The sequence below is a fragment of the Mus caroli genome, chromosome 10 (assembly GCF_900094665.2).
Source record: "Mus caroli chromosome 10, CAROLI_EIJ_v1.1, whole genome shotgun sequence".
NCBI lineage: Eukaryota > Metazoa > Chordata > Mammalia > Rodentia > Muridae > Mus > Mus caroli.
The window spans coordinates 17,956,558-17,983,139 of record NC_034579.1 but is presented as its reverse complement, the minus strand read 5'-3'; the positions used below and the strand labels follow the sequence as shown (position 1 = coordinate 17,983,139).

General features: G+C 41.9%; 1 protein-coding gene across 1 annotated transcript in view; it reads right to left on the bottom strand.

The window, feature by feature from the left end:
- Positions 1-26,582, bottom strand: part of Sgk1 (serum/glucocorticoid regulated kinase 1) — a 117,170-nt gene that overhangs the window by 44,813 nt on the left and 45,775 nt on the right. The window lies entirely within an intron of this gene.

Genomic DNA, 26,582 nt, shown 5'->3' with positions numbered 1-26,582 from the left:
TCACTCTGTAGACCAGGCTGGCCTCGAACTCAGAAATCCGCCTACCTCTGCCTCCCAAGTGCTGGGATTAAAGGCGTGCGCCACCAACGCCCGGCTTTCTTTCTTTCTTTCTTTCTTTCTTTCTTTCTTTCTTTCTTTCTTTCTTTCTTTCTTTTTTTTAAAAAAAGACATGCAAATTTGTTTTAACACGTCTTACATAATATGACTGTGGTGGTTTGAATATGTTTGACCCAGGGAGTGACACTATTAGGAGGTGTAGCATTGGAGGAATGTGTTACTGTTGGTGTGGGCTTTAAGACCCACATCCTAGCTGCCTAGAAGCCAGTCTTCTCCTAGCAGCCTTCAGATGAAGATATAGAACTCTCAACTCCTCCCGCACTATGCCTGCCTGGACACTGCCATGCTCCCACCTTGATGATAATGGACTGAACCTCTGAACCTGTAAGCCATCCCCAGTTAAATGTTGTTTTTTGTAAGAATTGCCTTGGTCATGGTGTCTCTTCACAGCAACAGTAAAACCCAAACTAAGACAATGGCCTAATTTCCTCTCCTAGAATTGCATCTCCTTCATGTGCTGTTTCCATCAACAGCCCAAGAAAACCAACTGTAAAAACTCACTAAAGGATAACTTAATATATTGTCTTGCCAACAACTCTAAAATAACCTTATTCTAAATAGTGAGTGCCACAGGGGTTTTTCTTTTAGATAGTTCTGCTAATTGGGTTTCCCTCCATGTTGAGCTCAAGTTATTCTTCTCAGAGTTCAGAAGGCAGGTGGCTCCCAAGTGCTCCCAGGATGCCAGTGGAAGCCAGCAGGCAGACACTCAGTTGTTCTACACTTCCCACCACTATTTGGGGCAGCAAATATTCTTCCAAAATATTCTCTTCTCTCAAGCATCAGGATATCAGAGGGGGTAAATGAAGTATGGGCTTACAGTCTCACTTAAATGAGAACAAACTTGTCATTGAGAATAATACATCATAAATAACCCCCCCACACACACAAAAGTTTATAGCAATAAAAATGTCTCCTTCCCCCAACATGGAGTTACTTCCCCTTTGTTGCACTGACTCAGTGATTTTTTTTTTCCTAAAAATTTTTAACAAAGATTGTTCATTCCATCTCTGAGAAAAGCCATCATCTACCAGCTGAGAATATCATCCCCTGCCTGCCCGCCCGCCCGCCATTTTACAACCTTATTAGTTAGGGTTTTACTGCTGTGAACAGACACCATGACCAAGGCAAGTCTTATAAGAAACAACATTTAACTGGGGCTGGCTTACAGGTTCAGAGGTTCAGTCCATTATCATCAAGGTGGGAGCATGGCAGTATCCAGGCAGGCATGGCGCAGGAGGAGCTGAGAGTTCTATGTCTTCATCCAAAGGCTGCTAGTGGAAGAGTGACTTCCAGGCAACTAGGGTGAGGATCTTATACCCACACCCACAGTGACACACCCATTCCAACCAGGTCGCACCTATTCCAACAAGGCCACACCTTCAGATGGTGCCACTCCCTAGTCCAAGGATATACAAACCATCACAACAACAGAAAAGTGAATCATCTGTTTCTCGTCCATACAGACATGGAGGACCCCATACAGACCTGGAGGACTCCATACAGACCTGGAGGACTCCTCATGAGAACAAGAAATGGAGTTGATTTATGAATTCAGAAAGTAGCCATTAGGTCTTAGAAAAATAGTAGATTTTGAGAATAGATACGAAAACCTCAATTGAAAGCTTGTTAGCAGCAAGATTGAGGCATGTTCCTTTCTGAAGCAATTACAGCCATGCTGTGTAAATCAAGGGGTTCTGGTGACTCCATCCAACAGAGCAGAATTCCAGAACAGACATAAAATATTTTAAAATGAGACTAATTTCCCAAACCAGTCTTTTTTATTAAAATGTTGATTCCTTCAAAAACTTTCATGCGTGGAAAGATGATCCTGGAATTCTAGCACAGAAATAATTAGTATTTTTAATTGGTACAAGTGGGAAATAAGGCAGACCAGCTTTAATAAACAAATCCAATCTGTGGCACATTGAAGTGAATTCACAGTTTGTTTTTTTCCTAAAATCAAAGTGCATTGTACTTACTAACGAACAAAATGAATGATCTTGTCAAATGGAAACAGTATAATTGAACTGGGGACAAGTTTGGCGAATTAAGAAAGGAGAAGCCTTGAACCCTGGGACTCAGGATTGAGTCCCTTACAGGTGTTCATCAATGCCTTATCCACAGAGCAGCCGTTCATCTACTTAAAATGTAAACATTTTAAAACCCCACACGGCGCTTATTTTGCAGATCAAAACCAGAAGTGAACAATGATCAAATACATTATAAGTGTGCGTACCCACGGTTATGAAGTGTAAAGGCTGACTCTGCAGGAAGGAGCTGCCTCCTCCTAACTGTTGAGCCTCAGAAGTGAGCACATCTGGATCCCTAGTGATCCCGGGAGCTTTGGGGGTTGGGAGGCAGCCATCTGGTACAAAGGAAATCTGGACAGAGTGTCCCACCCCAAAGAAAGCACTGTATTGTGCTGCTATGAAAAGCAGCCACTACACTTCCCTCTGATAAAACACCAGCCTCTCAGCTGGTAAAGGATTCAAAGAAATACATGTGCAAAAGTGTTCACTGGCTGACCAAGGCTCCAAAACCACCACCGACCTGCAGATAAGAAACATGAAATCAGTTACTTTCGGAAACAGCCTAGGAACAGCATGCTGCCTTCATTAGCTCTTTTTATAATTCCTGTTGGTTATGGGCTCCTCCTGACCTTAGGTGTCTGGTTGGTTTTTAATCCAAAATGAAAAGGCTGGACACCTTGAAAAATGTGGGCCCTTTCTAGTCTTCGTATCTCATCTGTGTGGAGAACAGATGCTTACAGAATATATTCTGAGGTTGGGTGACAGGTCAGTAAGAAAGCTCTTGCCTTGAAATCATGAGGACCCAAGTTTGGTCCCCTTCAGAGCCCATTTAAAAAGTAGGTGTGCTCGTGGCTGCTTGTAATTCTAGGGCTAGAGAGAGAGCCTGGCAGATCTTTGGGGCTCCAAGGCCAGCCAGCATAGGTATATACTTGTATGGAAAAAGTCCTTATATTACACAATTCCATATACAGTACATTTATACAATGGAAATGCAAAATGTTTTATTTTTTTAAGTTTTCAGTCTCTATGAATATGTGAAATATGGAATTGATAATGATGGATTAATATACAATTATGGATTGATGAGAAAGTAAAATGCAGCACTTGGAAGGAAAGTTAGTTCAAGGCTATCCTCAGCTATTGACTTCTAGACCATCTGAGCTACATGACAGCCCCTCAGCTCCCTCTCCAACATTTCTTTTTAAATATCATTTTTAATGCTCTAAAGATTAAGTTTTATTGCTAAATTATATGGGATGAAGTCGTATTAAAAATAAATGATCAAATTATAGCTGGAACGATTCATTATGAGACTCAGGAGCATTTCATTGTGTCTTATAGTTTTATAGCATGATCCTTGCAGAAACCAAATTATCAGTGGTTTTCCCATCTAGACTGCTCATTACTCTTGACCTAATCAACGATATAAACAGGCTTGTTCTCAGAAAGCTCAGCAAACTTGGGCATGATGTCATAGTCTGTAATTCCAGAGTTGGAGACAGGCAGGAGGATCACCATTCAAGGCGGCCTCTTGTAAATTGAGAGTTCAGGGCTAACCTGGGCTGTATGAAACCCTATTGCAGAACAACAACAACAAAAGATCTTTAAAATAGTCTCATTAATCTATAAGTGATAATTACCCTAGTGCATGTTTACCTATACATGTGAGTGTAAGGGAAGTTCATTATTTTCTTTTGTGTGTATTTGCTTTTGTGAGACTGTGTTGGCTAGTCATATGTCAGCTTAACAGACAAACAAGTTATCTGAAAGGAGGGAATCACAATTGAAAAGGTATCTCCATAAGATACAGCTGTAAGGAATTTTCCCAATTAGTGATCAATTGGGGAGGGTCCAGCCCATTGTGGGTGGCTCCATCCCTGGGCTGATGGTCCTGGGTTCTATAAGAAAGCAGGCTGAGCAAGCCACGAGGAGCAAGCCAGTAAGCAGCATTCCTCTGTGGCCTCTGCATCAGCTCTGCCTCCAGATTCCTGCCCTATTTGCATTCCTGCCCTGATTTCCCTTGATGATGAACGGTGATGTGGAAGTGTAAGCCAAAGAAACCTTTTCTCCTCAACTTACTTTTTGGTCATGGTGTTTTGTCGCAGCAATAAAAACCTTAACAAAAACAAGCTGGTACCAGGATTGTTGGGTATGGCTGCAATAGACTTGATCCTGTCTTGGGGGGAATTTTGGAACTTTAGGCTAGAAAAGCTGAGAGCTCGGTAAGCTGTTCTGTAGGAGTTTGGAGGATAATGATGAGAGCAGTGCAGAAGATGGAGGCCTGGCTTGTGAAGTTTCAGAGGGATGTTTAAAGGCTCTATCACGGGCATTTGCTATTTTAACGTGCGATTCTGTCACACGTGTCAGCTGGAGCTGAAGACTCAGCCATAATTAGCAAGAGATTGGCAACACTGAAGTGAAACCTGGGACAATAGATACTGGTTAGCTGGAGCTAAGAAGTTAGAGGTGGCCGTGCAGTGGTGCCACACGCCTTTAATTCTAGCACTTGGGAGGCAGAAGCAGGTGGGTTTCTGAGTTTGAGGCCAGCCTGGTTTACAGAGTGAGTTTCAGGACAGCCAGGGCTACACAGAGAAACCCTGTCTCAAAAAAAAAAAAAAAAAAGTTAATGGTGATTGAGAAGAGACAGGCATCACTGAGGTAAGATCTTGAAGTAAGTGTTTGTTCAGGGTCAATACACACAAGCTGGGATCCAGAAGCGACCAAGGTTTTTTACTTCATACGCAGCCAGACTTGATAATATGTAAGACACACCAGGCGATACTAGTTCTGAAGGCATGAAGGGGTTTTGGAGATCAGCTGAGGTTTGGCACTGCGAGCAGTTAGGAGAGGCTGTTGGTGAAGGCACAGCCTCAGTACAGGTGACAACCCAGGACTGAAGGGGTCATGCAAAGAAGTTGAGGCTTGGCACCATGAAGAGAGCCTGTGAGAAGCTATTGGTGAACGTGCAGCCCAGTTGCAGCAGAAGACACAAGTACTTTGGAGATGCCAGTACCATGGGATGACCACCAAGAACAGCAGCAGCAGTGGAGCCGAGCCAGACAGAGCCTAGAAGACAAGCTGTGTGTGCTACAGAGGGCAGAGCTCCTTGAAAGAGGCTGAGAGATCGTGAATGAATCCCAGATAATTGGACACTCAGTTATTTATGCTGTAGGAGTTTTGTCTTGTGTTGCGTAGTTCAGATTCTGTTTCCTGATTCTTCCTTCTTGAGGAAGGTATTTAATTTAATTTTGATTCTTGCCACAGCTGAAAGACTGATTTTTTAAAAAGAGATTGTGGATTTTCAGAGAGAGATTTTTTTTTCAGCAAAATAATTTTATTTTCTAACAGAAAACGTACTCACCCAACATGTGTTCACCTAACACATCTATGCTCAAGGGACTTCCATGTCACATAGGGTTAGAGAGCTGTTCAGATGTCAAGTGTCTGGATGGCTAGCCTTATACATTCGTCGCAGAGTCGGCTTCGTTAGGTGAGTTATAGACCTTTAAAGCCTAGAAAAGCTACTTTCACTTCCGCATCTACTGCTTCCAAGTGAACAGAACACTGTGGTTTCAGTTTGCATTCCAGGGGAAACTTGTCATGTTTTACTCTGGTGCTGGAACTACTTATCCACATCTGTCAGTCGTGAGCCAGCAGACTCACATGGCTGTGGAAAAGTATCCACAATGGCTTCAGCAGCATCAGGACTGCATATAAAGTGGCTCTCTGACACCGCGGTCTTCACACAGCTAATTCCCACTTCCATCCGTTTTCGTACTCACTGATGCTTTCTAACAGTCATGAGCACTTTAAATAATGTCAATTACAAAATCCATGATTTTACATTTTGCACTGAATGTAAACCTGTCTGGTTCTCTGTCAGGAATTTTACACGCCCAAACCAGGCTGTACGTAGTAGCTTCTAAGTAGCCAGAACATCAGAAGCATCATCATAGCTGGCTGTGTCTGGGTCATCCCCATCAATGGCAATGACTTTCCAGTCAGGGCTGCGCCCAGCAATCATGGCCAATATGCCCAGAATGCTCCTTGTGATCATTTCCCCTCTTGAACGTTCTTGCACACACCTGGCTTACAATTTCACAAGTGTCAGTTGGGTCATTGCCACAGCAGCAGCCAGAATGTTTGCCACTGAGTCCTGGGTCTTCCTCTGTCTAAGGGATGGCACCATAGTTCAGGCATATTTTTCACAAGGCAACAAATTTAAAATGGGATTTTTTTTCCCGTAACTTGCTTAGCTGAAATTAAAGGGTTCTTTGCAGCAATATCCAGTTTTGCATTTGAACAGTGCAGACCCTCAAACATCATGTGAAATGCACCCTTCTCTGCATAAATCAGAACATGGCGAAATGTTGAAATATGCTGCCATTTCTCATCTGGGAGAAAGACTGGTGCTCCAAGGTGAAGGGCACAGTGCGTGCCTGGCTGCTGAGCCACCCATGGTGTCTGGGGACACGCCACTGCCACCAAACAGTCACCCAACCACACAGTCCCAATGCAGAGCTACCGGTATGACAAAAGGGGAAAATGAGGAACTGAAATTTTAATGTGCTTGAATTTGTAAAGATTGGGGGACTTATAAAATTATTTATGTTTTTAATGTGAGATCCTGGGGATCAATAACAAAGGAAGGGTTGGGGCTTAATAGTGATGTGTTTGTGTGTCAAGTTGACAAGGGGCCAGTTGTGATAGCTGATTTTATTGACACACAAATGAGTTAGCTGAAAGGAGGGTACCTTAACTGAGAAGACGCTTCCATAAGGTCCAGCTATAAGGCATTTTCTTAATTAATGATTGTTGGGGAGGCCCAGCCCATCTTGGGTGGTGCTATCCCTGGGCTTGTGGTCTTCAGTTCTATAACAAAGCAGGCTGAGCAAGTCATGGAGAGCAATCCAGTAAGCACCATTCCCTCCATGGCCTCTGCATCAGCTCCTGCTTCCAGGTTCCTGCCCTGTTTGAGCTTCTGCCCTGATTTCCTTTCATGATGGAGATGTAAGCTGAATAAACCCTTTCCTCCCCAACTTACTTTTTTGGTCATGGTGTTTCATTGCAGCAATAGAAACCTCAACTAAAACACACAGGGTTAACTAAATGACATCTGTGTCTAGAAATAAGAGCCTTGATTGGTTAAAAAACAAACCTCTCTTGTGTAAATACTGCACAGCATCAGCTCACTCAGTCATTCGGTTACTTTGAATTTCTCCTTCCTTGTTTTGATTCTGTATTTGCTGAGCAAAAAAGACCCAGAACACAGGCCTGGGGGGAGGGGTAACAAACCTATCCAGTGAAACACAGGACAGGGGTGGGGGAGGGACAGCAGTAGGCAGAGCTCTGTGCCCACAGCTTGGATCTGCCTTTTTCTATTCATGATAGGCCTATTTGTTTTTGTTTTTGTTTTTGGTTTTTTGGTTTTTTTTTTGCTTTGTTTTGTTTTGCTTTGTTTTGTTTTGGTTTGGTTTGGTTTACTTTTATTTATTTATTTTTTATTCATTTATGACAAAGAAGCTGAGGAAGACCTATAAAATGAATAAAAGCAGAAAGAAGTCAAATCAATGTCCAGACATCTCACCTAAGCCTCACAGCAACACTTTAAGATTTTATTATTAATCTTATAAATGAAAAACTCAAGAAGTTAACTCGTAAATATAAACTTGACATATACAAGGTCCAGTGTCATTTTTGTATTTATTTGGATGACTCGTATATTATTTATGTATTTATTTATATAATCTCATGTTGGAAAATAGTCATTCATTGCCATGCCTGGTTTTATATGGTGCTGGGAATTGATCCCAGGGCATTATAGATGCTACAAAGGCCCCTTACCAACTAAGCTACTTTTCTAACCTTAAAATAAATTCTACTAGGTATAGTAGCATACCTTTAATCTCAGTATTCAGAGGTAGGCAGATGTCATGAGTTCAAGTCCATGGTCTACCTAGCATGAAAACAAGCCATGGATACATAATGAGACACTGTCTCAAAACAAAGATACTTGGTAATGCAATAGCAGGCAATGTGTCTAGTGAAATGTCAGACTGGTCAAAGTGTTGCTGCCCTGCCCAGTCCTCAGTCAGCACCCTGGTTTTGCCCTTCCCCGCCCTACAGAGTCACTAGGACAGGGTAACTGTTTTGAGAACACTTGTTATTGTAAGCTGTGAAAAGTAAAGAAACAAAGTCTTCAGCGCCACAATGAGGAAATTCCTCTTTAGATGAAACTTGCTGGGTGAAAATTAAGAAGCTGGGATTTCCCCCCTCAAAAACTACTACTGCTCATCACAGGGGCCCAGGCTTTGAAATCTGCCTATGCAGAGTTAACAAACACAGGACTCACAATGGCATCTACCACTTCTGAGACGTTGAACAGAAAAAAGCACACACTTATTAATCAAAGGCCTGGTCCGTGTCACAAGGAGGAAGTGAGCCCTATTAGCCTGAGTGGTTAGTTTTCATGCCTGAGATTAGTAATGCGGTTATTTTTGTTTAGATAAGACTGCATATAACTTAAGTGATTGGGCAGCAGGCACTACACAGATGTATATGAAGAAGACACTTGAGTCCTGACCCTGACCTACACTTCTTCCTTACCAGCACAGAAGTCAGTGCCAAGTTTACATCACACAATTAAGTCCAGTATTGCTATTACAGATATTTTCAGCCTGGCATTTGTAAACAGAACGGAGCATTTTTGTTTGTTAATATATTTATCACTGGCATTTCTGACTTATCTTAATAAATACTGTTATCTATAATAGCCATGACCCAGTCATTAAAGCACTTCATGGCGTTCATACATTTTAGACTCAATCTATGAAACGGGCACGTGACTTTTGCAGCTAACTTTGATAAACAACTGAGTTCTCAGAACTGCTAGGATTTCACTAAGAAGAAAATTAGAAACTGAGGGTCAAGAAGGTATAGTATAAACAGATTTGTCCAAAGCCAGTCTTTAATGCTAGCATATTCAATTTTTTTCACTACTGTTTTTCTTTACATTTATTTAGTGTGTGTATAGTGTGTTGTGTGTGTATATGTGTATGGGTGTGTATGTGCATGTGAGGGCATATGTATATGTGTGTGTATTTGTGTATAAGTGCATGTGTATGTATGAGTATCTGTGTATGTGTGAGAGTGTGTGTGTGTGTGTGTGTGTGTGCAAGTGTATGTGCATACAAGTGCATGTGTATATGTGTGTGTGTGTGCATGTGTGTGCGCGCGTGTGTGTGTGTGTGTGTGTGTGTGTGTGTGTGTGTGTGTGTGTGTAGGTAAGAGGACAACTTTTGGAAGTCAATTCTCTCCTTCCAGAAGGGATTGAACAAAGAATTCAATCCAGGTTCTTTGGATTGTCAGCCAGTATCCTAAACACTGAGCCACATTACTGGCTCAGTTTGGATTTTGTTTTGTTTTAGGCTTGTTGGGACAGGGTTTCCCTAGGTAGTGCTGGCTTTCCTGAAACTCTATATACCAGACTGGCCTCAAACCCACAGAGAACTGCCTGCATCTGTCTTCTGAGTGCTGGGATTAAAGGAATATGTTACTGCCAGCCAGCAGAGATTGTCAATTTTTGTTTTTTGAGACAGGATTTCTCTGTGTAGCCTTGGTGGTTCTGGAACTTGCTCTTTTAGACCAGGCTGGCCTTAAACTCAGAGATCTCCTCTGGCTTTTAAATTTGGATTTTTGATACAAGCTTTTGCTTTGTAGTCTAGAGTGGCCTGGAACTTACTCTGTAGCCCAGGCTGGCCTCATGCTTGCCACAATCTTCCTCTTTCAGTGTCTTGAATGCTGAGATTACAGACAAAAACCACCCACCTGGCCACATTCCATCCTGATAAAGAGTCAGTTTGAGTGTTCGGAGAGTCCTTATGGCTGAAGACGTGGATCAGGCTATAAAAGTACTAGCTTTAGCTACCAGGAACAAAGACCTGGATTCGACCCCAGAAACACAAAAAATGGGTGTGCCTATACTTCCCAGTAATCCTAGCACATGGAGGTAGAGTCAGAAGGACAGCCTTGGCTATATAGGAAGTTTGAGGCCAGCCTGGGATACATGAGATCTTGTCTCAAAAACAAATGAGTTGGGCATAGTACTACACACCTTTGATCCCAACTTGCCAGAGGCAGGGGGATCTCTGTGAGTTCCAGGACAGCCAGGGCTACACAGAGAAAAAAGAAGAAGAGGAAGAAGAAAGGGGATGGAGCTGGAGAAATGGCTCAGCAGTTAAGAGCATGTACTGTTGTTCTTCCATTTTCACTGTCCATGTCAAGTAGCCCACACACAGTTGCTTACAACCCCAGTTCTAAGGGAATCCAATGTCTCTGGTTTCCACGGGTACCCACATGTAGCTCTCCCTCTCTCCCTGCCCCCTCCCTCTCCCTTACAAATGAAATCTCAGAGCTAGAGAGATGGTTCAGTGGCTAAGAGTACCAACTACTCTTCCAGAGGTTCTGAGTTCAATTCCCAGGAACCACGTGGTAGCTCACAACCATCTCTGATACGTTCTTCTGGTGTGTCTGAAGACAGTGACAGTGTACTCCTATACATAAAATAAATTATCTTTTAAAAAATGAAATCTTAAATAGTCAATAACTACAATAAAACCAGAAGGATCTTGGGAACATCTGCCCTTTGCCCGTTTTATACTTGATTTACTTGGAGGTAACTAGCTTCAGCAAAAAGAATTCACAAGCTCTGGTCAAAGCGACCCCGCCACCTCTTGATTTTACCTGCTTCCTTATGTAATGTATAGGAACAAATTTGGTAAGTAAAGTTTGTTAAGGCTTCACATTCACGCTCATCTTGTAATCCCGTGTCCTGTTTTAGGACTGAGAACTCTTGTCATTGTTACAAGCCCTAAACCTGGTGACCTGAATCATTTGAAAAAGAGAACAGACTCCCCAAAAGTTGTTCTCTGACTTCCATACAAAAAGTCCCAGGAGACTGGAGAGATGGCTCAGTGGTTAAGAGCACCAGCTACTCTTCCAGAGGAGCCAGGTTCAATTTCCAGAACCCCACATGGCAGTTCACAGTTGTCCACAAGTTCAGAGAATGCAATACCCTCACACAGGCACACATGTATACAAAACACCAATGCACATGAAATTTAAAACAACAAGAACAACAACAAAAAGAAGTCCCTGGCACAGACATACCCTACTCCCAGCCCAGACAAATATAATTTTAAAAATAGAAGACCATTTCAATATTTCTGTAAACATAACCAAAAGTCACCTTTTTTAGGGCTGGAATCTTTTTGTTTCTCTTTGTAATAAATCCCCAGCATATTTATCCTTATGATCAGAGCCATAAACCTTAATTCAAAGTCACCTGTCTCCAGTGAAGGAATGTCAGAAATTCACCTCTTTTTCTTGTCTATTCTTTATTTCTACCTGTGTATCACTTCTGTGACTGAGTCAAAGTAGACCCTCATTTTCCGAGGAATGATGAATTATGTAAGATGCCATTTAAAAACGCTCAGTGATCTGAATTCTCTTTTCCACAGAGCTGTACCTTGCTTGTTCCAGTCACCACATCATTCCAGACCCTGGCCCTGGCTGACATGCCCCAGCTGTGAGGTTGTCTTCTTTAGCCTTCTTCCGTTTAGCAAACCCCACTTCTTGGTTTAGATTCCTGTTCTTCTGGGAAGACTCTGTGGGTCCCCAAAGAATAAGAAGTGATATGCTCTTCTGTGTCGCTGGCACCTTCTCCTAAATACCACGTACACAGTATATGTGATCACCTGGTCACTGCTCAGTAGCAGTGTCAAACCCACAACAGAAGCTTTGAAGTCGTTTTTTAAGAACTATCAAGGTCCTTTGAGGGGGTAGCAGAGAGATTCTACATCCCAGAGTCTGGTTGCAGTGTGTTGTTTTGGGATCTCTCTACCTGAAAGACCTGAGGGAGACTGCATCCCAGTTTCTGGTCACACAGTATATTGTGATCGCTCTACCTGAAAGGCCTGGCTTCATGCTCAGGTCAGATTTCACCTGTTCTAAAAATAATTCAGAGCTGCTGATTCATGCAATTTGAAGCCAAGAAGCAAGCTGTCATCAATTTCTATCCTTATTTTTTTTTGGCTCTGACCCTCCCAAGCTAATACATTTTAGCAATTTCTAATCTGCAAAGTCCTGTAACCTGTATTCCTCAAGTAGGGAGCCACCTATCCACCGCTTCTCTATCCCTCCCAAAGGTGTCACATTCTTCACATAGAAATCTACTGAACCTACTGAAATCATCATTTAAACACCCACCCATGGGAAAACAACAGGAAATACCCATTGGGGAAAAAGACACATGTTTATGGTGACTAACTTGTGTATTTATAGCTGTCAAGGTTCAGGGACATTGGAAAAATAAATTAGAATTATAGATAACAGGCCATGGAATCTGGCTGGACTTGAAAGAGAGTTAATATATTCTCATATGGGTGGCTGGAAGTCTAACTCAGTACGGGAATTTGTTCTTCATAGAAGAGAGCTGAGCCTCTCCCAGGACATCAGTAGATTCCTGATTTCAGATGATGCTTTGAAGACAGCAGTTCTCAACCCGAGGGTCTCTACCCCTTGGGATGTCAAATGACCCTTTCACAGGGGTTCCCCTAAAACCATCAGAAAAAAAAAAACCAGACATTTAAATTAGGATTCATAACAGTAGCAAAACTACAGTTATGAAGTAGCAATGACATAAGTTTATGATTGGGGGTGAAGGCAGCCTGAGGTTCTGAGTTAAAGCAGCTGAGAACTGCTGGTCTAAGAGATGGTGTTTTATAGACTGAGGTTTGCTACAATCTTACCTAGAAGCCTTTTGTTACATCTACCTCGCAAAGACAAAGGAATCTGATAGCTTTGCAAAAGTGACAAGTGAAAATTGGAACATTGACTTACTCTGGACATCAGCAGCAGATATGTATCACAGGGAAATTTAGGAGTTATCCTAGATTCTCCGCAGAAGCCCAATGAATGAAAAGCGGTTGCCTTCCTGTGACTTAGAAGTGGTAAGGAGCTGCCGCCAGCCAGCACTTCCTACCTGACAACTCCTTTAAAATCTGAGGAAGGGTCTTGCCAGATCCCTAAAGGCAAATTTTAGAATTAATGACTTTGACAAAAATATTACTTTAATAAATTACTGCAGCTGGTTATGATGGTTCACACCTGTAATTCCAGCCCTCAGGAAGCTGCAGCAAGACACTCTGGGCTGTACTGTGAGTTCCAGGCTCCCAGCTGGGCTTCCATAGCGAGAGCCCATGTCAACATGCACATGCATGCATACATATATACATGCATGCTTACTACATCTTGTCTTTCCCCAAATCCCTCTTAGTTTTTCTAGACCCTTTTCTCTATACAACAGTTTCTGGAGAGGATCCTTGACAAATTAAATTCTATTATCACTTTAGTACACAGTCCCAGCAAAAACTATAAGCTTTGAGAAAAAGGAGAAGCAATGTCTTTAAAAAAAAAAAAATCAAGAGCTGGGCGTGGTGGCGCACGCCTTTAATCCCAGCACTTGGGAGGCAGAGGAAGGCGAATTTTTGAGTTCGAGGCCAGCCTGCTCTACAGGGTGAGATCCAGGACAGCCAAGGCTGCATAGAGAAACCCTGTCTGAAAAACAAAACAAAACAAAACACAAACAAACAAAACAAAAACAAAAAACAACTAACATAAAATTACACTTAGCTCTATCCCTTAAATTCTTGTACTTTTTTTTTTTTTTGTAATTTGTAAAATGTCTTCTCATTGATGAGAGCTGGCATGCAGGCTGGATAGAATTTACAGGAGAGATCCATGAGTGAGAGCCTGAATGTGTCTCACTCCAGTGTCCTGGCCCAAACATTCTTTTATCTAAATTGATCCTAGTCTGTCCTGTTTGGTTGGTAAAGCAATGGTTTGTTTGGTGGTTGAAGAGATGAGAGTGACCTAGATCCTGTTCCTGCTTCCCCATTCTTCTAACTGTATAGATTCTCATCTCTGACCGCTGAGGAAGGGCAGGGCTGGAGCTCAAAGAGATGACCTTCAGGGCGCAAAGGAGGGGAGCTTGGAAGGATTGGCAAGGAGAATCCAATGTCCTGGTTATCTGATAGGTTACAAAAATGTGCCCCTGGGGCAGTCAGAAAGCCAGTTGGACAAGAATCCTTTTATATGAATCTCTGCTGTTGGGAGCAGGGCTTGCTTGGTCTATCTATGTGTGAAGCACAATTTAGCTTCCCACTAATACTTGTTTCTCCTCTGTTAGAAAGAGAAAAGAAATTATAGTTCATCTTACCATAGATAAGATTGAAAGAAAATTTAGATCTCTGTGAAAATAATTTATTTTACATTGTTAAAAGTAAATACAATAGTGTCTGGGTTTGGTGGCTGATTATGGGATGGATCCCCAGGTGGGGTAGTTTCTGGATGGTCCATCCTTTCATCTTAGCTCCAAACTTTGTCTCTGTAACTCCTTCCATGGGTATTTTGTTCCCTATTCTAAGGAGGAATGAAGTATCCACACTTTTGTCTTCCTTCTTCTTGATTTTTCTTGTGTTTTGCAAATTGTATCTTGGGTATTCTAAGTTTCTGGGCTAATATCTACTTATCAGTACATATCAAGTGACTTCTTTTGTGATTGGGTTACCTCACTAAGGATGATATTCTCCAAGAATTTCATAAATTCATTGTTTTTAATAGCTGAGTAGTACTCAATTGTGTAAATATATCACATTTTCTGTATCCACTCCTCTGTTGAGGGGCATCTGGGTTCTTTCCAGCTTCTGGCTATTATAAATAAGGCTGCTATGAACATAGTGGAGCATGTGTCCTTATTACCAGTTGGTACATCTTCTGGGTATACGCCCAGGGGAGGGATTGCTGGATGTTCCGGTAGTACTATGTCCAATTGCATATGCCAGCAAGGTTTTGCTGAAAGGACCCTGATATAGTTGTCTCATGTGAGGCTATGCCAGTGCCTGGCAAATACAGAAATGGATGCTCACAGTCATCTATTGGACGGAACACAGGGCTCCAATGGAGGAGCTAGAGAAAGTACCCAAGGAGCTGAAGAGGTCTGCAACCCTATAGGTGGAACAACAATATGAACTAACCAGTACCCCCAGAGTTTGTGTCTCTAGCTGCATATGTAGCATAAGATGGCCTAGTCGGCCATTATTGGGAAGAGAGGCCCCTTGGTCTTGCAAACTTTATATGCCTCAGTACAGGAGAATGGCAAGGCCAAGAAGTGGGAGTAGGTGGGTAGGGGAGTAGGGCTGGGGAGGGTATAGGGAACCTTCGGGATAGCATTTGAAATGTAAATAAAGAAAATATCTAATAAAAAAAGGCAAAAAAGAAAAAAGAAAAAAGAAAGAAAAAGGACATGCTTCTAAGAGATAATGTCAAAACTTAACAAAATAAAATAAAACTTTTTTAAAGTAAAAAATAAAAAAGTAAATACAAAACTCACAGAGAAATACTGCTACAAGGAATCAGAATAAATTTAAAATCAAAGAAATATTTGAAATTTATGATAATAAAAAAATACAAAGGCAGGTGTGGTGGTTCACACCTATAACCCTAACACATTTAGGAGACTTAGGCAGGAGGATTGGCATGAGTTTGAGGCCAGTTTAGGCAATGTAGTAAGTTCTATACCAGACTGAGCATAGAACAATGTTCTGTTCTTTGTTTTGTTTTATTTTAATTAAATCCAGTCAAAAGTAAATCATTGACAAAAACATTAAAACATTCCCTTCTGGGACGTGGAAGAAGTGAAAGCATTGGTGGGGTGGGGTTCATTTTTGTAGTGGGCAGGAGTTTTGAACCCCCCCACACCCGTTTATTGATTCAGCTCTTTCTAAAATTGGTCTGGGAAGGCTTTTGAATCACCATTATTATCTTCAAACCGCTAGATTCCTGGGAACTTATACAAAGATTCAATTTATCCTAAGATTATTCCAAGTGAGAAACACCCCATAATTTTAAGCCTTTTCAAAAAAGGAAAAAGAAAAAGGAGAGAAAAGAAAAGAAAAGAAGAGAAGAGAAAAAAAAGGAAGAAAGAAAGAAGGAAAGAAAGAGAAAGTGCTAATCCTAGGGTCTATGGTTATATAACGTAATCATCTGGTAGAACTGGTAGACTATTACCCATAATGCTAATCATCACATTTATATTGTAATATATGAATGTGCCAAAGGTTAAGTGAAGAAAAGGGTAAGTTTACATTAATACACAATAAAAACAGTTGTGTGCAAAATAAGTATACATGTGAAATAGGGAGAGAATACATATACAAAAGCAATTAGGTTGCTTTTAAAGTTTTCAATAATGTGATTATAAAAAAATCCTACATGTGTTTTTTAATCACGGGAAAGGTCAAGAAGAACTGTTACAGAACCAACCAGGTAGATTTATATTGGAAGACATATTAAACCTGGCAGTAGAACCTGTAACTCCCCACTGGCTCATAGCAGGAGGTCCACATGCAAAGTAATCTTTTTCTGGTTCTGATCCAAAAAGAAGTGCTTGAATGGAGGGTACTTAGGCCATTTCAGGTGACTGTAAACCAAAGGAAAAAATTGCAAAACCTCAGAGAAAAAACAGTAGAGTTTCTACTTTTACAACTGGGATAAATAATCTTAAAATGCTGCTTTTCTAGAGAAAAGAATTGTAAGTTTTGGGGGTTAATTTTTTTTCTCCAATTTTGTTTATAGCAACTATGTGCAAACAAACATTGGCAAGAATAGCTATCTGGATTTTCATGACCTAAAGGGGCATTTTAAAAATATTTGCCATGACTTTTCAAAACGTATTCCTTATAATCTCCTTGGTGGGTCGAGGGCTGTGACTTGGACAGCAGGCTGCTGGAATGGCCGGCATTCACAAAGCCCTAGGTTCTGGTTCCAGCTCCATACACATCCCGCCTTGCTGGCCATGCCTGTAATCCCAGAGTTAAGAATGTGGAGACAGAAGACCCACAAATCAAGGTCAGCCCCAGCTACACAAATGAGTTCAAGACCAGGCTGCTTGCTCCTCTGTTAGTGTTCAAATTTTCTATTTACTCTGATAGGGCTTTCTCAGGAAAAATACGGGTAGAAACTTGAGGAACAGTGACAGCTGTAGGTGACAAACTTAGAATTCTCCTGACCCCCATTCCCTTGGAGACTCTATTATATCATATCAAAAGCAGAAAAACTTTCAAAGAGGGCAATTTGAAATGTGTGTATGTGTCTGTGTGTGTGTGTTTTAAATCCATACAAGCCTTCATAAAAATATGATATAAATTAAGGGGAACCAAAAACTTCCAAATCCATCTGGCTGATTGTAGTGTATTTTTTTATAGTATTTTTTGAAGAAAGATCAGAAAAACTCACAATGTCATAAAAGTCAATCCAAGATGGAAACTTCTCTGACAGACTCTTTCCTTTCCAAACTTGCTGGGCTCCTGAGTTCAGTAATACAGAGACAGAATCTAAGGGACACTTGTGAGCACAGGTATCCTGGATGAGTGAGATGAAACTGTGCATGTACCAGTAATTAGACGCCAGCCCTGAACTGCATGAAGTCTGATTAATTAATTAATTAATTAGTTGATTAAAGATGGTCTTCTGCCAATGTCTTTCATAAACTGCTGATAAGGAGGAGGTCATGACCTGACACTTAATCTTGTCAGAACTTCAATGTTAGGTTTTTTTTGTTTGGTAGTGACATGGCATGGCTCCTTAGAGAGGAGGGGGAGTGGGGGGCGGGGGTGGGGAAGCACCGACAGCTTTTGCTTGCTGAGTCAGCACTTTCTAAGCCAACTTAGTGGAAAGACAGACAGAGGCCTTGGAATCTGAGGAAATCCTCACTCAGCCAAATCTATCCCATATGAGAGGGTAGACTTAATGAGAATCAGCCCGAACTTTGGCAGGCAGCTGCTGGAATGTAGGAGATTTACAGCCAGCCTGGGCCGCTGAGGGTTTTTGCTTAGCCTCTCGTTTGGTATTAGAAAAGTTTGCATGAGCAAAATTTCAGCTTCAACTAATAAAGGCAAAGAGGTGGGGGGAGAAGCACACTGCATACCAACTGTGTATCCTGTTGGCAAGGCTCTGGAGGACACGAGGGCGTGAGAAAATGAGCGCCTTGGATTTTGTGATTGCTAGAACCTCACTGAGACCCATGGCCAGAGCAAGCCCCTGACAGACTGAGCACAGTAAGGGTGCTGTGGGAGTGGGAGTTTCTACAGAGACTTTCTTAGCCCTGGTAGACGGGCTTCATGGTGGGAGACCATCTTTGTCTCGTGCCTGGCCTCCTCCCAGTATGGTGGAATTGCAACTGTTTCCTTCTACAGGTGGGGTTCCTGAGAGCTGTGCTGTTTACCACAAACTCACAAGTAATGTATTAATGTAATCTTAAAAGTTTGGATAATAGAGGTAAAGCCAGTCCTTTTGGACTGACATCCAGATCCATTTTAATCGAGAGGAGGCAGTTATCACCAGGGCAGGGTTGTTTACATTTCCTGTTCTTTTATCTGTCTGTAAACATGAGAGAAGCGGAGTGTGTAGGCACATAGCTTTAGTCTCAGCACTTGGCAGGTAGTGGGAAGAGGAGTAACCTTCCTTAGCTACAGTCAGTTCAAGGCCCATCCAGCCCCCATGTGACTGTGTCTCAAACCCATTAACTTACGGAGAGTTAAAATGTTACAGGTTCAAAGCCACAGCTACATTGAGCAATTGTCCCTAGTCTGCTTTCCTGTAACTATGGTAAACACCATGACCAAAAACAACTTCGGGAAGGAAAGGAGTCAGCTAATGCTTCCAGTTAATAGTCCATCCCTAAGGGAGCTGAGATAGGAACCTGGAGCAGACACCATGGAGAAAGGCTGCTTACTGGCTTGTGTGCTGGCTTGTGCTAAGCTTCCTTCCCTTTCCTTTCCTTTCCTTTCCTTTCCTTTCCTTTCCTTTCCTTTCCTTTCCTTNTTCCTTTCCTTTCCTTTCCTTTCCTTTCCTTTCCTTTCCTTCCTTTCTTCCTTCCCTTCCTTCTTTCTTTCATCCTTTTTTCCTTTCTTTTTTGACATGAGTGTGTGTGTGTGTGTGTTTTGAGGCAAGGTTTCTCAATGTAGCCCTGGCTGTCCTGGAACTCGCTCTGTAGACCAGGTTGGCCTCGAACTCACAGAGATCCAGCTGCCTCTGGATTAAAGGCACATGCCACCTTCATGGCTTTTTCTTATATATCTTGAACCCTCTTGCCTAGGAATGGTTTACACAGTGGGCAGGGTCCTCCCACACTAATCAAGACAGTCTCACAGGTCAGTGTGATTGAAGCAATTCTTCACCTGACTTGCCCTCTTCCCACATGGCTGCAGGTTGTGTCAACTTGACAAGACTAAGCAAGATGTCTATTTTAGCCATTTAAATAGCCAAAGCTATTACTTTCCTCTGCATATGACGTATCACTTTTGCTCCACAACACAAGAACAATGGAATAGGATTGTCTGTTAAGGAAGTCTATAGCAGTGCTATTAAGACGACCTTGTCTGTCTGCCGCTCCCACGATCTCCCTTCTCTGATGCCTATCATTAACTCAATCTCCACCCTTTCTCTCAATAATTCCAATTCAAACCAATTTCAAAGCTTTCCACGGACTTTCTGACTTATATTTGTGATTATTCTTTTAATAACTGTTTTGACTCCATAGATTAGACCCTTGCTAATTGGCATGCTAATTCATTTCCTTCAGAATACTGTCCAGCATGCTGCTTGGACCCAGTAACATCCCCTAGACACAGGAGTATAGATACCAGGCTGTGCCTCCCCACTACATCTGATTATTTGCTGTAGATGGGAAGGCCCCATCCTAATCCCACGCTAATTTAGAAGTTAGACAAAGTGGATGTGCTCTCCTTTGGGTCTCCTCTTTTCCTAGCCCAGTAAAATCATTCACCTACTCTTTTTTTTTTTTTAATGAATAAACACAATCTGGAAATGTAGGCATGTAACATTAGGATCTAGCTGTCGCTCAGGCCAGAATGCCTGCCCCATACTCTCCCATCCTGCAGATACTGACAGAACCAGAAGACATTGTCTGTGAGTCTCAAGCAAACAGAACACCAGACAGCAGGATTTCTCACCTGGGAAAGCGATTGTATATCAAAGAGGATATTGGTGGTCACATGTCCTGTTCCCTGCCTGAGAAATCAGAGAACCAGAGGCTTGTGCTGTGAGACTACCCTCAGGTCTACCTCAGAGAGACCCCTCTCTCACCTGATTTTTCTTTTCAGAGCCCCTACCATGCTGTCTGTCTCTGGTGCTAGGCCCTGAACTATATCCTCAGACTCCTCCACTATGCTGCTGTCTGTCTGTCTATCTGTGGCCTTAACAACTCTTAATACAAATACACTCATTACCTGCCCTTCTCCTCCCCCCCCAAAAAAAAATCCACCGCCACTAACGAATCAAGCCCATACAAAATAATTTATTAACTAATTTTCCTAGTTCTATATATACCTTGGGACACATCAGTATGTTCCAACCCCTCCTACTCCTGCCTTCCTTTTGAGACACAGCCTCAAACATCTTAGGCTAGATTCAAACTTGCTATATAGCTAAAGAGAATGACCGTAATAAGTCCTGATGCTTCTGGCCTACCCCACCCTAAGTGCTGGGGTTATGGTTTCCACCTCCATGCTGTCTGCGCTCCACCTTTTCTTGTTTACCTTCTGCATGCCACAGGGATTTGTCATTACTAATTTCCTATGGGTTTACAATTTTGCTAGTCACTTATATTTCCATTTTTCCTACCATTCCACTATTGTACCTGACACCTCTGCCATGTAAGCAAATATTAGGGGTTAATATGGAGACATGATTTACTACGTCAGAACAATGTTACCATTTTAAATGAAGGAACACTGGCACAAACCTCTTCCGAGAACAATCATTTTTTTTCAAATAATATTTTCACCAACACAATATTATTACGGAACTTTTGATAATGCAATGGATTAAAGAAGAATAGGGCAGCTGGATGATAGAGTGCTTGCCTAACAAGTCTGACATTGAAGGTTCAATTTCCAATACTGCCACAGATTATTTTTTAAAGAGAGAAATGGAAGGTTTCAGAGCGCATTTCCTTGGTGGTATGATACCTGCTTAAAATAGTTCTGAATTTCCTGTTCTTCCTATATTCCCAGAGCTGATGGGAAGTGAGATTGTGACTTGCAGGTGGCTGAATTGGCTGGAGGTGCTGGTTAGCTTTCATATTGTTCCCAGTTTCTAATTTTATCAAATTGAATGCGATTCATGTTTGGAGGAATTTGATGAGCTATGCTTCATGATGCAATTTTTGGCCTGATTCTATAACTGCCGTGCCTCAAATAAATTTATATTATTGGTTTATTATATGCAAACATATACATGTAGGTCTGCATAATCTATGTAAGTCACAGCTAATTATTTTATTATATACTCATTTTGAAATAGGCATTGCACTATAACACAAGATGGCTTTGAATTTATGATCCCACCCCTCCAAAGTGCCAGGGTTACTGACCTCCACCACCACCACTGCAGGCTTGTTTAACTAACATTCTGTGTACTGTTTTCAGTATTTACATTGTTTTTCAGTCTTAGTGATTGAACCCAAGGCCTCAGACATGCTAGGCCACTGAGCTGCACTTCAGCCCATCTCCTTGGACTTGAGGTAGATGTTGCCTGCATAACCTGAGTGTGGGCAGACATCTGTTTGTTTGCACTGTTACCAGTTTTTGTTCTAGATATTTCCACGTTATATTGTGTGCAGATGTTTTATGTCCTTGGTAGATAGTCCTTTCTGATATGAAATGTCCTCATTTGACTCTTCCAACTTTTTGGTCTTGTATCTTTTATTTCATCTGGCATTTCCACTGTTAAACTCCCTTCCCTGTGTTAAAAACTGTGCCTGGACAATCTCTAGTCCTTCCCTGTAACCTCCTGGTCCTTTTGAATATGCGGCCATGCAGCCATTCTCCATTTTGATATTTTACTTTGTGATCATTGGGCTCTCCTACCCACCTGCTGTTTCTTACGCACTTCTACTGAGCTCTAATCCCATGGGCTTCCTTGCTTCAGGACAACTAGAACAGGAATGAGGTTTTCTGTCATCTAAGGAAGGAGGGAGCAGCAATCCTTCCCACTGAGGCTACTGCCATGATCCAATCATATGTTTTCTTCAACTGCAGACTTCTCCCTCCCCACACCCACATTCTTTTCTCCCCTCTGGTGAGGATTCCATAGACACTGAAGGTGACTTGGGAGACATCAAGTGAAGCAGATGTCTGTGAATGTGTTTACTGGCGTGCTTTCATTGAGAAAACACTTGGATGCATGCCTTTACTGCCTGGTTTAGAAAGTCAAGGCAGGTGAATCTCTGTCAGTTCCAGGCCAGCCTGTTCTACATAGTGAGTTCCAGGACAGCCAGGGCTACATAGAGAGACCCTGTCTCAAAGCCTGTACATGCACACACGCACACACACATATACAAGCACGCAGGCACACATGGCATCACGACTAACAATACACTTGAGTCTCGCTGATGCTGTGGCTGATGCTGATGCTGTGGCCAGAGCACATTACTTAGTACCAGCTTCCCCAGTACTGCGTTATCATCTTTCCCTGCCTCATGCCCAGGAAGAGCTGTTTAATGTATAAACAGTTCCCTTTAGATAGCGATTCCTATATTCACAGTATCGCCATTCTTGGGTGATTTAGTGGTAATATGAATGTTCTAGTTTCTTCCATGGGTAAATACAAGTAATGGCCACCAACTAAACTGTGGGGAGGCTTGGTACAAAGTGCAGTACGACTCTTAGCCACTGGCCATTAAGAGCAGCCATTGGCCACTAAAGGCAGACATTGGTCATTAAAGGCAGTGTTTAGAATGTATTCCTTTTTTTTTTTTAAAGGTTGGGGGGGGGAATCATTACTCATAAAGGAATTTAAAACTATTTTTGGTTTCTTATTTTATTTAAAACATCTCCACCTCTTTTTCCACTTTTTTAAAAAAATAAATACATCAAAGGGAGTTTATTTTCATTTGTAGGTCATTAAATGCCCACTGTAGGATCTGAGACTTTAAAGGGCTTAGCTTAGACCGCTCGTATGACGTTTGCAAGGCTGTCATTAGACTAAGTTGATCTATTGACCTAGGCTAGAACAGGCATAAGGGAAACAGATCCCTATAAAGTATACACAGATAAACTGACATTTGCAAAAGATTAAAAAAAAAGTATATCCTATCCCAGCTGGGTGTTGTGACACAGGCGCAGGCCTTTACATGTACCCAGTGGGCAGAGGCAGGCGGGGGTCTGTGAGTTCCAGGCCAGCTCTGGAAAGCAGTTCAAGGGCAAGCATGCACTGCTTTAATTTTTACAGGTGAGTGCTGATCAGGTAAATGAAGGATTCCCTTAGGACAGGCCACACAGGAGATGGCAGGAGAATGGCTTGATGACATGCCTAGAAAGCATCACCTTCTCCACTGCCACCTTCAAAGGTTTCGCCTGCCTGCAGCACAGCTTCACTTTAAAAGGAACCGAGTCGGTCAGGCAAGATGGCTCATCGGGTGCGACCTGTGTTTGATCCCTAGAACCCACGTGGTGGAAGGAAAGAAATAAACACTGGGTTGTCCTCTGATCTCCACACATGCTTGGTGGACTGTGTGCACATACAGACATATACACATGTCACATACAAGGAGTGCATAAGAAACATAACAAAAAAATGTAAAGGACAGAGTTGTGTTTTCAAGGAACTATTTCACTCTTATTTTATTGTTAGAGGTGTGCACACTATGACTCTGTGTTTTAATTTTGAAAGGTATCTTCTTGATCGGTGTGACCTTAAGGAAAACCCATCGAGGCCCGAGAAGCAGCTAACATACAGTGAATTTGAGAGTGATGCGCCTGCATTCCCAGTAGAGTGGAGGAATGGAGTACAATGTTGGCATAAGTCCCTGCCAGTCTTTAGTTCTATCTCTAGTTCTATCAGTCACGTGGTAGATGGCAGGCTCTGACTCAAATACTTAGAGGCCTTTGCTCTGTAGGATATGCAGAGCCCTCTCTTCATACGACAATGAATTGCTAAACCGCTTCCAACTCTAGGAGCCTGCAAACGCTAGCCAGTGGACTGGCTGAGATTTTTGTAAATGGAAGTCTGTCAGAACACAGCCAGGCCTGTTATTTCTTGTGTCATCCAATGACAGCTTTCTCTACGGACAGAAATGCCTCAGCAGGCCACAGACTGTGTCAGTAAAGCCAAAAACATTCAACATCAGAAAAAAAATCAGCCTTTTGTGGCCAGCCCAGAGCTGAGTCGGAGTCTGATTCCTGTGATTAGCCCGTTCGTAAGCCAACAAAGACCGGCGCTCTTACAATGAGCGTCCTCTGCATGGAACCTTACAGACTGTGGGAGGCTTGGCAATGCTTCATCTTTTGATCCCTTCTTACAAGTGACTAGGATGACTTTTTCATGAAGACATTGCATGATGTCCAGGACCAAGAACTGAGGGTCCAGGTTTTCAATCTTTAAACATCTAGAACAAGAGTCCTTTGTCTCTGGGAAATGCTTATCATCTTCAAAAGAGGATGATGCTGAAGTAACCCTCTGGTGGTGCACTGGCTTGAAACATCACACTGGAAGATCTGCAATTGCTGCACCTTACAGAAATGGTGGATTTTTTAAGACTGTTTTTCCTGGCCCTGATTTACCTACCTTTGCCTCTCAAGGACTGGGACTAAACCCATGTACTACTTACTACCCTAGGACTCTTTATCACTGTATTGACAGTAAAATACAGCCTAATTATGGGACCGTGTTTGCACTTTAATCCCAGTACTGTGAGTTCAAGTCCAGCCTGATTGATAGCCTGAGTCCCAGGACAGCCAGGGCTACACAAAGAGAAACTCCTGCCTCAAAAACAAATAAACAAAAAAGATAATGAAAGAAATATATAGATTATATGTAATGCCTTATAAAAAATAAATATAAACCTAACTAAATTACAAATTAAAAATATAACTTTACCTTAATCCTCAGTCTTTAAATAAAACCCCTTAATTTTTTAAATTTTAGAAGCTGTGTGATAAATTCGTTATCTTATCTTCCTGAAAATAACAAAAATAAACAAAAATAAGGAAAGAGAAGAGAAGAGAAAAGAAAAGAGAAGAAAATAAAAGAAAAGAAAAGAAAAGAAAAGGACTCTCTTTCCAAATTCTTTTAGAGTTACAGGAGAAAGCTGTAAGTGGGTCAAATTGTGTTGAACTAAATATTATCGGTAGCGGCAAGTCCATCGGTGATGAGTACAATACACTGTGTGCATCATTACAAGTTGATCATGGGGCTGGTGAGATGGCTCAGCGGTTAAGAGCACTGACTTCTCTTCCAGAGGTCCTAAGTTCAAATCCCAGCAATCACATGGTGGCTCACAACCATCCATAATGAGATTTGATGCCCTCTTCTGATGTGTCTGAGGACAGCTACAGTGTACTTTACATATAACAATAAATAAATCTTTAAAAAAAAAAGTTGATCATGTACATGACTGAACAATGAACCTAATCTAGATGACCAGTCGTTGAGCATCACAAAACCTAACACAATTCTAAGAAGGTTCAGTTCCCTAGCAGGGAAAGCAAACCCATGGAGAAATAGGAGTTGGAAAGATTAAGTGATGAACGGGGCATCTTTTTCTACAGTAATGCTATGGCACAGGATGGCACATGCCCCTGACTGTACACCATTACACAGCTGCCAAAGCACCAAGAATGAACTAAAGCTGGGTATAGTGGCACCTGGGTATGATCGAAGTCCTCAGAAGGCTAAGGAAGGAGGATGGAGAACTAAAGGCCAACCTAGGATACAGAATAAGTCCCCGTCTCAAACCAACAAGGACACATTAATCCCAACATAAACTACAGTGCTGAGTAATGATGTATCTATCCGCTGGGGATGCTGATAATGGAGGAGGCTATGCACGGGGAGGGAAATGTAAATTATAGAAAGTTTTTGTACCTCTGCACAATACTTCTACGAGTCCCAAACTAATTAAAGGTTGATTTTTTTTTTTTTAATTAGATAACACAACAGGAGGCTGGTGAGATGGCTTTGTGGGTTAAGGCCCTTTGATCCAAGCCCAGTGACCTGAGTCCTCAGGACCCACATAATAAAGGAGAGAGTGAAACTTATGCAAGTCACCCTCTGACTTCCATATGTGTGTTAAGGTGCATATGCAAGTACACACACACACACACACACACACAAACATACCACATAAACACACATGTGCATGTACACACACAAACGCACATGTGCACACTTGCACACCCAAAAAATAGGTATAATTTTAAAAGCATAACAGGTGTGTGGTGCAGACCTTCAATTTTATCCATAAGGCAGAGGAAGGAGAACTGTAAATTTGAGGCTAACAAGTTTCAGACCAGA